Source organism: Oryctolagus cuniculus, chromosome 20, assembly GCF_051225735.1.
Source record: "Oryctolagus cuniculus isolate XC-2025 breed Fujian yellow rabbit chromosome 20, ASM5122573v1, whole genome shotgun sequence".
In the NCBI taxonomy this organism is placed as follows: Eukaryota; Metazoa; Chordata; class Mammalia; order Lagomorpha; family Leporidae; genus Oryctolagus; species Oryctolagus cuniculus.
Genome location: NC_142886.1, coordinates 35,829,111 through 35,839,335, shown reverse-complemented (window position 1 = coordinate 35,839,335; position 10,225 = coordinate 35,829,111).

Below are 10,225 nucleotides of genomic sequence, written 5' to 3'. Positions count from 1 at the left end.
ACACTAAAGCTTTATTCCAGATTTTATGTGCACGTGTGAAAGTGCATTTCTTCAGAGAAGACTCATTGCTTTCATGATATACTCTGAGTGATCCCTATGAAAGAAAAAGTTAAGAATCATTGTCCATGACAGCTTGAACAGGCTCTGCTGATCCTAAACATATCCTGGAGGTTGCTTTCCTCTGACCACAGCTTTAACAGCGCATTTAGTTACCACTTCCCTCTCTTTTAACATAAACCTGGAGGACAGCATACAACAATCACATAAATCCATTATGGTATTTCCATATCCCAGTGGTCTGAATTGTGGGTAAATAGGAATTTATTGCTATAATATTGGTCTAAAATTTGAACCATGAGATTTATGGGAAAAGTGTGTGAGTCTGACTTACATTTTTTTGCTTTAAAACAATTTGGGGACATTAAAAGTCAAGACAGACAACTATAGACCATACTATACTGATTTAAAAAATTCTTTCCCTTTTTCTAATACACACCACACATAGAAGTGTGTCTGCATGTGTATATAGTCTTTCTTTTTCCAAAAAACATATACTCACAAAATGCCACAAAATTACTTATGTTTTAAATATGTGTGATGTGTAAGAAAACAGGTTTATTTTCAAATCATCATAGGAAGACAGATGTATTTAAAAATGACCACAGACTTCATAAATTCTGTTAAGAGAAACTCTTGTAATTACACATCATAGAATCCTATTCTTACTATCTTCAGAGGTAGAATTCTTGGGGATTTTAATCCTGTGTCAAATTCCATGACTCAGGAATCACATATAATTGCAAGTCAGTTCCTGAATATTTTCCCTTAATTAAAACCTTAATATTTACAATAAAGACAGTAATAATTATAATACTAGCTATTCACTGAGAACCTACTGTGTCCCAGATTCAGTTGCCAGCATTTCACATGTATTTCACAGGTTACATTCAATGCTTTTTACAAGCCATAATATCTTTCAGATTTAGGCAAGAATGACATTTCATTTCTTCCTTTTAAACAGAAGTTAGTTGCTAGTAGAAAATATATATACTTCTTAGTAATGTGTTCTAAGGGTAGTTCAAGTTTCCTGTGGTTTTCTCCATGGCCCTTATTTTCTTAACTTTCTTTGAGTATCTATTTACTGCTTTCTAGATATGGCACTTGGCAGCTGCTGTTGATTTTAAGAGGAACAAGATAGGCATTGTTTCTGGCCTCAAGTAGCTTATATTCCAATGAGGGTAGAATGCAATACATATTTGTGAGAATGTGAGAATGAATCTATTAACAAACTGGTTAGTTCAAACTAAGAAATGGGGTCACTATTATTGCATCTTGCTCTTCAAAAGACAATAGCAAATAGAGTTATTTTCTTTGATCTCCACCAATATTGGAAAATACATTTCTGTTATTTCTTTTATTATTATTTATTATTATTATTATGTCAGAACTATTCAAGTTAATGCATCCTAATTGGCTCTCAGTGCTTATTAAAAGTTTGTAAAGTGGGAATGGAGTGTTGTTACACATTAGATCCCAGGGCTCAGTGTGTTGATGTAGGGGAAAGTGCCTGTCTTGTTGATGATATTACTGTGTCTTGGCCATTTTATATATTCTTTTTTTAAAAAAAGATTAATTTGAAAGGAAGAGCGACAGAGTGAGAGGGAGCAACAGGGAGAGTAAAAAATCTTTCATCTGGTTCACTTCCCAAATAGCTGTGATGGTTGGGCTGTGCTAAGCCTAAACAAGGAGCCAGAAACTCCATACAGGTCTCCCAGAAGGGTGGCAGGGATCGCAGTACTTAGGCTCTCTTATTTTGCCTTACTAGGCACATTATCAGGGAGCTGGATTGGAAATGGAACAGCCTGGACTCAAACTGGTGACATTATATGGGATGCCAATGTGGCAAGCTCACTGTACCACAATACTGGTCATTTGTAAATATTAACACAACATACATATGTCTTATATTATATATACACACAATGTGTGTATGAGTTAGGCCTAGGAAAAATAAAAACTAACATAGTAATTAGGAGATCGCTAGACAGATTGCTAAAAAGGCAGAATCCTGTGCCCCACCTAAAATCTACTCAATCAGAAACTGTCTGCTTCAGTTTCCAAAATACTCATTTTGACTTTTAGGCATGCGTTCCTTACTAGAAAATCTCAGTGTGGCCCAGACAGTTTCAGCATGGAGGCAAGGTAAAATTTTCATCCCACACCTGCTGTTAACAGGATGTCTTTGTGTCTAATCATTTTAATTACCTGGTTTCTATTTCTTAGTGCTCTCCCTCCACCTCCTCCTCCTCCTATTGCCACTAAGTTGAATCAAAACATGACACTCTGATAAAGAGGTATGAGTAATTAGGCAATATTATGCACAAACACAGGATCAGTGGAGAACAAATTTTTCAGCCAATCAATTAGCATTCAGTGAATGAATAATGTGTTAAGATTTGAGAGATGGATAAGATGAGGTTAGTATATTCAGGAGATCTAGCATCTGTTTTTACAGAAATAAATTTCAGATAAGCCAAGACAAATAATATATTAATGAAACACTTAATGCAGACAAGTACTACATAAGATCTAAGTTAGTTCTCATGTAGAGTTGTCAGAGAAGATGCGATCAAAGCAGACTTTAGAAGATACTTACAAGGCAATTGCATTTAAATAGTTGGAGTCGGATATTCCACAGAAAATCTAGAAAGATGTAATTTGGTTCAAAAAAGAGAAAGAAATGTAGTATTGAAAGAACACTCTTGAGTCACTAGACCACAGTGTTAACTTTTTTTTTTAAAGATTTTATTTATTTATTTTTTTGAGAGTTAGAGTTACAGTGAGAAAAGAGCGACAGAGAGAAAGGTCTTCCTTCCATTGGTTCGCTCCCTAAATGGCCACAATGGAGAGCTGTGCCGATCTGAAGCCAGGAGCCAGGCGCTTCTTCCTGATCTCCCACGTGGGTGCAGGGGCCCAAGGACTTGGACCATCTTCTCCTGCTTTGCAAGGCCATAGCAGAAAGCTGGATTGGAAGAGGGGCAGCTGGGACTAGAACTGATGCCCATATGGGATGCTGGCGCCACAGGCGGAGGATTAACCTACTGTGCCATGGCGCTGGCCCCAGTGTTAACTTATTGCTAGTCACAAAAATTTTCAGAGATTACTCTAACCTCCCTGATCACTGTGTCTGTTAATGGTAAACTATACCTATGACATTTTAACTGAAAACACCTGTCTTTTGGTGCAGGCTCTGAGAGAGTCAATATTTACTTCTAGGCAACTAAGCAGTAAAGAACAGAAAAGTATATCTATAGACCTCAAAGGACACAAGTGTTGGGAGACATAGAGAGGAACATCCATTCTGCCCAAGTGGCAGGACTAGGAGTGCTGAGGTTTCATCCCAAAGTACGCTCTACCCCTTCAGATTATACTATGGAATTTTGCTACCAAATGTTTCCACTGACCACCTTGAAAAGGTTCCTTTGAACCTTTTCACTATTCACTATTACTTTTCGCTATTCACTATTTATTATAGTCTAAGTAACTCACGTAGACAAATGTTCTCATGCAGAATGGAAAGCGGGATAGGTCATAAGCCATTCATTGTTCAGAGGACAAGGGTTTTCCAAATAGTGGACAACTGATTTTATAGTAGGGATTAGTAGTAGTTGACATCTTCATATATTGATAATAAAGTTACCAATAGCCCAGCAGAGTCTAAATGGAGGACATCTTTATGCAGGGCATCTCCTATGAGCTGTTCAATTCATGTTATGCCTGCCTTCTGCTGAATTATTCCCTACTTCACTGTTTACAAAGAGTAAAACTTTTCCTTGACTATTCCTGACCTATAGTTCTTGTTGCTCACTCACTATTCTCTCACAGAAGAGAAAGCTGTTATAAAGCCAAGTATAGTTAAGGAACCCTCGTCTCTTTGAGAGCTAGTTTGCTCTCAAAAGGATGCATTATACCAGGTCCTCACACACCATGATTGACAAGGAAGGTTCTAGCATGAAGAATTTCAATGTTGGCTAGTCTTGTGGACCAGCTCTTTCTGGGGTTCTCTACTAGGAAGTCCACTGTGGTAACATATCTGGCCACACCTTCCAACACACTTTTTACCAGTACCAAGCTCCTATTTTGAGCTCCACTTGCCTGACTTCAATGTTTATCTTCTTTGTTCAAAAACTGGGCACGGGCCAGTGCCATGGCTCACTTGGGTAATCCTCCGCCTGCAGCGCCGGCACCCCGGGTTCTAGTCCCAGCTGGGGCACCAGATTCTGTCCCGGTTGCTCCTCTTCCAGTCCAGCTCTCTGCTGTGGCCCGGGAGGGCAGTGGAGGATGGCCCAAGTGCTTGGGCCCTGCACCAGCATAGGAGACCAGGAGGAAGCATCTGGCTCCTGGCTTCGGATCGGTGCAGCGCACTGGCCATAGCAACCATTTTGGGGGTGAACCAACGGAAGGAAGACCTTTCTCTTTGTCTCTCTCTCTCACTGTCTAACTCTGCCTGTCAAAAAAAAAAAAAAAAACTGGGAAGGAAGAATATTATTTATTGAGCTGCAGCTAAGCTTAACTATAATAAAGTTTATATTTCACATATAATTTTATTTATTTTCCATATTTTTATTACAATACATTGAGGTGGGGTACATCAGTAAATAAGGTGTTTCAGTATTGCCTCACATTTACTTTTCCACTGGTGCTTATGCAGAGAGCTGCTTCTTATCAAGAGTTAGTAGCAGAAGTTGACAAGCTGAATAAGGCAGGATAAGAGACGCAATAATCCATGGTCAATAATTTAGGAAGTTTGTAAGATAAGCTTGAGGGAGAGATAGTACATTTGTGTTTCACTAGTGTGTACACATTGGGAGGTTCTGAATAAGTTTTGAGAAGAAAACCAGATATTACAGGTTTGTCCAGAATTTTCAGATATTCAAGAATAAACATAGTCTTAAGTTTTTAGGAATGAAAAACACTACATGGCATTTGTAGCTATTCTTGCTTGTTTTCTAAGCTTCTCACACCTTTTCTAGCTATATTGCTACCATCCAAGATTATTTTGATAAAGATCAGCTTTGAGAGTAGAACCAAATGTTGATATAGTTGCTCTACTTATCTTCTGAGTGATGCAGGCCACAGGCACTCCCAGACGGTTTAAAGGAAAAAAAAAGACCTAAAGATCAAAATCTGAAAACAGCCATAAGCATTATTTTAGCTTTAATATGGAAGATTGAGAGCTGGATTTGAAATTATTCTATAATGCATTAAAATCTCAACTACAACATGCAGTAAGTAAGATGAGCAGATCACCTAACTTTTCATATTTTCAGAATTTTATGTTTAACCTGTAGTATGGGACCAATAGAAGCTCTTACAGTGAAATAACCCATGTAAAAATAAACTGCATACCATGATTACTCAACATATTTAGTTAGATTAGGTATCCAAAAGGATGAGATCTCAGACTTGGAGAGTAGTTTTTTCATGAACAAACTACCCATCATTTCAAGAGAGAAAGGATGGACAATAGTGAAGGGATCTGAGGTTATATAGTTACAGAAATTCAGTCCTGGAGGATACTTGAGAATTTTACAGCAATACCATATTTTTAGAATCCATGTATAAAAAGTAACTTCTGATAGTCACAGAACTCAGAAAGTCAAGAACTGCACTGAGAAACTATAATGTGCCCCCCTAATTTGATGGCTTCTCATGACTTTGGGTCCAAATGTTCACCATGTGGTTAAAAACCAGCAGAGATTCTAGTGCCAGATGGCTTAGAAATTCCCTCTCTCAGAGCTGTTTTATTTTTAGGTGAAAGATTTAAATTAAGTACATTGGAAATAAGATGAACTATTGACTTTACACATCATTTTACCCTTAGAATTTGAATTACTTTCCTTTACAGCTCATAGTAGGGATAATTATATGATAATTCAAAACCAGAGGCCTCTATTTTTTCATTAGAAAAACCAGAAGGCAAAGCATAGAATATAAACAAAGGAAGTCATCAAATTTCTTAGATTACATGACTTGATACGTTTTACATTTAGTATTTTATATGAGCAGCAGGAAGACTTGCTTCTTACTTTTCATGCAAAATTCCTACTAAGTTGAACATTAGATACATTTCTTAATATTATCTTATATTTCCTGGGAAATGTCCTTAAATATAAAGCATTTGAGGAAAGAATCCTCACTTATCTGTAGGTGCCAAACATCAATGTAGTTCTAAGGACTACAAGACATAGAACCCAAATTGTTCTCTATCAATGAGAATGGAAATAATGATAAATAGGTGACAGTTCCCTAACTCCTACCAGATGTTGTAGGGTGCTAACCCAAATGTCAGCCATTTCATTAGTATCTCTTGGGACTTGAAACCATCAACATCTAAATCTCATGCATCCCTTTTGTGCTGTCTTACCCACAATCCTGATACAAAAGTCTACCCGCTAACAAGAAAGGGTGAGAAGTCAGATACCTGGGTTAAGACAAATATTTTCACCTTGGGCTAACTGCAAAGGGATAATGGTGTCTTTGAATCTCGAAGTTTCTATCATTCAGCCCCTTATGACTGCTTATACACACAGTAACTAGACACATGTTTTCCAGGCTTTGGTCATTTTCACATTATTATGGATTGTGACAAGAATGACAGAATATCAAGTTTTAAACCTGTCATCCCAAGACACTTTATTTCCAGTCTACAACCATTTAACCAGCTCTTGCTACACTTCTGGGTGTTAGGCTGATGATGCATCTATTGACTGAGCATGAGTTGCCTAGAGGCACCTTTCAGACCTTGGCTTCCCCGCTGCCGAAATCTTTTATTAAAAGTATACAAACTTCATGCATTTCATAAATACAACTTTGGGAACATAGTGATGCTTCCCACACCACTTGCCCTCCCACCCACACTCCCACCTTTCCTCTTCCCTCTCCTATTCCCATTCCCGTTTTTACTAAGTTCTATTTTCAATTAACTTTATACACATAAGATTAACTCTATACTAAGCAAAGAATTAAACAAATAGTATGGGGGAAAAAACTGTTTCTCAACAGTCCAGACAAGGGCTATCCAAAGTCATCACATCAATGTGCCAATTTCACTGCTACAGATTACCTTTTAATGCTCTATTAGTTACCACAGATTATGGCAAACACATAGTATCTGGCTTATTTCATTGAGTATAGCGTTTTCTGGTTGCAAGTATTTTGTTGCAAATGACAGGATTTCATTTATTTTTTTTAACCACTGTGTAGCATTCCAGGAGGTACATATCCCATAATTTCCTGTCTTCAGTTGAAGGACATTTGGGATTGATTCCATATCTTAGATATTGTGAATTGAACTGCAATAAACAAGCAGGTGCAGATAACTCTTTTGCTTACTGATTTCATTTCCATTGGGTAAATTCCCTGGAGTGGGATGGCTGGGTCATAAGGTAGATCTATATTCAGATTTCTGAGGTAACACCATATTGTCTTCCACCAGAGGCTGTACCAGTCTACATTTCCACCAACAGTGGATTAGGGTACTTTTTTCCCACATCCTCATCAGCATTTGTTGTTTGTTGATTTCTGTCTGAAAACCATTCTAATGGGGGCTAGGTGAAACCTCATTGTGTTTTTTTTAAAGTATTTATTTATTTATTTGAAAGTCAAAGTTAGAGAGAAGGAGAGGCAGAGAGAGAGAGGTTTTACATCCACTTGTTCACTACTCAGATGGCCACAATGGCTGGAGCTGTGCAGATCCGAAAGCAGGAGCCAGGAAATACAACTCATGCAGACTTCGGCTGTCTTCTATTGCTTTCCCAGGCCATAGCAGAGAGCTGGATTGGAAGTGGAGCAGCTGGGACTCAAACCAGCATCCATATGGGATGCCGGCAGTGCAGGCAGTGGCTCTACCCACTACACCACAGTGCCAGCCCCTCTCATTGTTGTTTTGATTTGTATTTCTGTGATGGCTAGTGATCCAGAGCATTTTTTTGTGTGTGTCTGTTGACCATTTAGATACCCTCTTTCGAAAAATGCATGTGTAAGTTCTTTGCTCATTTCTTAACTGGGTTGTTTGTTTTGTTGTTTCTGAGGTTCTTAAGCTCTTTGTATATTCTGGATATTAATCCTTTATCAGTTGCATAGTTTGCACATAATTTCTCCCATTCTGTTGGTTACATCTTCACTTTGTTGAATGTTTCTTTTGCAGTGCAGAAGCTTCTCAGTTTGACGTGATCCAATTTGTCAATTTTGGCTTTGATTGCCTGTGCCTCTGGAGTCTTTTTCAAGAACTCTTTGCCTATGCAGATGTTCTGCAGGGTTTCCCCAATGTTTTCTAATAAATTGAAGATAGGAAGTCATATATTTAGGTCTTTGATCCATTTTGAGTGGATTTTATGTAAGGTGTAAGGAAGGGATCTTACTTCATTCTTCTGCATGGGGAGATCCAGTTCTCCCAGAACCATTTGTTGATGAGACTGTCCTTGCTCCAGGATTGGTTTTAGCTCCTTTTTCGAAGATAAGTTGGTTCTAGGTGCATGGATTGATTTTTGGGAGTTTCTATTCTGTTCCACTGGTCTACAAATCTGTTTTTGCGCAGTACCAGTTTTTGTGCAGTGGATTATAACTGCCCTGTGTTATATCTTGAAATCTGGTGTTGTGATGCCTCTGGCTTTGTTTTTGTTGTATTAAATCACTTTAGCTATTCTGGATTTATTATGTTTTCATATGAATTTTAGCACCATTTTTTCTAGATCTGTGAAAAATGACATGGGTATGTTGATTGGGATCACATTGAATTTGTAAATTGCTTTCAGTAGCATGGGCATTTTGATGATATTGAGTCTTCCAACCCATGAACATGGAAGATTTTTCCATTTTTATGTCTTCCCTATTTCTTTCTTTAATGATTTGTAATTTTCATCATAGAGATCTTTGACATCTTGATTAAATTTATTTCAAGGTATTTAATTTTTTATTGCAGCTATTGTGAATGGGATTGATCTTAGAAGATCTTTCTCAGCTGTGGCACTGTCTGTGTATACAAAGGCTATTGATTTTTGTGTGTTGATTTTATAACCTTTACCAAACACTTTACCAAACTCATAGCCTCTCTTAGTGGGTCTTTGTATCCCTTATAAATAGAATCATTCCATCTGCAAATAGGGATTGTTTGGCTTCCTCTTCCCAATTTGTAGCCCTCTTATTTCTTTTTCTTGCCTAATGGCTCTGGCTAAAACTTCCAGTACTATATTGAATAGCAGTGGTAAGAGTGGGCATACTTGTTTAGTTCCTGATGTTAGTAGGAATGCTTCCAGCTTTTCCCCATTCAATAGGATACTGGCCAAGGGTTTGTCATAAATTGCCTTGATTGTGCTGAGGAATGTTCCTTCTATACCCAATTTGCTTAGAGTTTTTGTTGTGAAAGGGTATTGTATATTATCAAATGCTTTCTCTGCAACTATTGAGATAATCATATGGATTTTGTTCTTCAGTTTATTAATGTGGTGTATCACATTGATTGATTTGCATATGTTGAACCATCCCTGCATACTAGGGATAAATCCCACTTAGTCTGGGTGAATGATCTTTCTGATGTGTTGTTGGATTCCATTGGCTAGTATTTTGTTGAGAATTTTTGTGTCTATGTTCATCTGGGAAATTTGTCTGTAGTTCTCTTTCTCTGTTGTATCTTTTTCAGGTTTAGGAAGTAAGGTTATACTGGCTTCATAGAAGGAGCTTGGGAGGATTCCCTCCCTTTCAATTGTTTTTAATAGCTTGAGAAGAATTGGAATTTGTTCTTTAAATGGCTGGTAGAATTCAGCAGTGAAGCCATCCAGTGCTGCACTTTTCTTTGTTGGAAAGGGCTTAGATATTGATTCAATTTCTGTCCTGGTTTGATCTTTGTAGGTTTTTCTATGTTTTCGTGGCTGTATGTGTTCAGGAATCCATCCATTTTTCTAGGTTTCCCGATTTTTTGTCAAACAGCTCTTTGTAGTAATTTATGATGATTCTTTCTATTTCTGTAGTATCTGTTATTATATCACCTTTTTCATCTCTAATCTTATTGATTTTGGTCTTCTTTCTCTTTGTTTGGTTGGACCAGTGGTGTGTCAATTTTGCTTATTTTTTCAAAATACCAGCTCTTCATTTTCTGATTTTTTATATTGCTTTTTTGGATTCAATTTTGTTCATTTTTTTCATCTAATTTTAGTTATTTCCATTC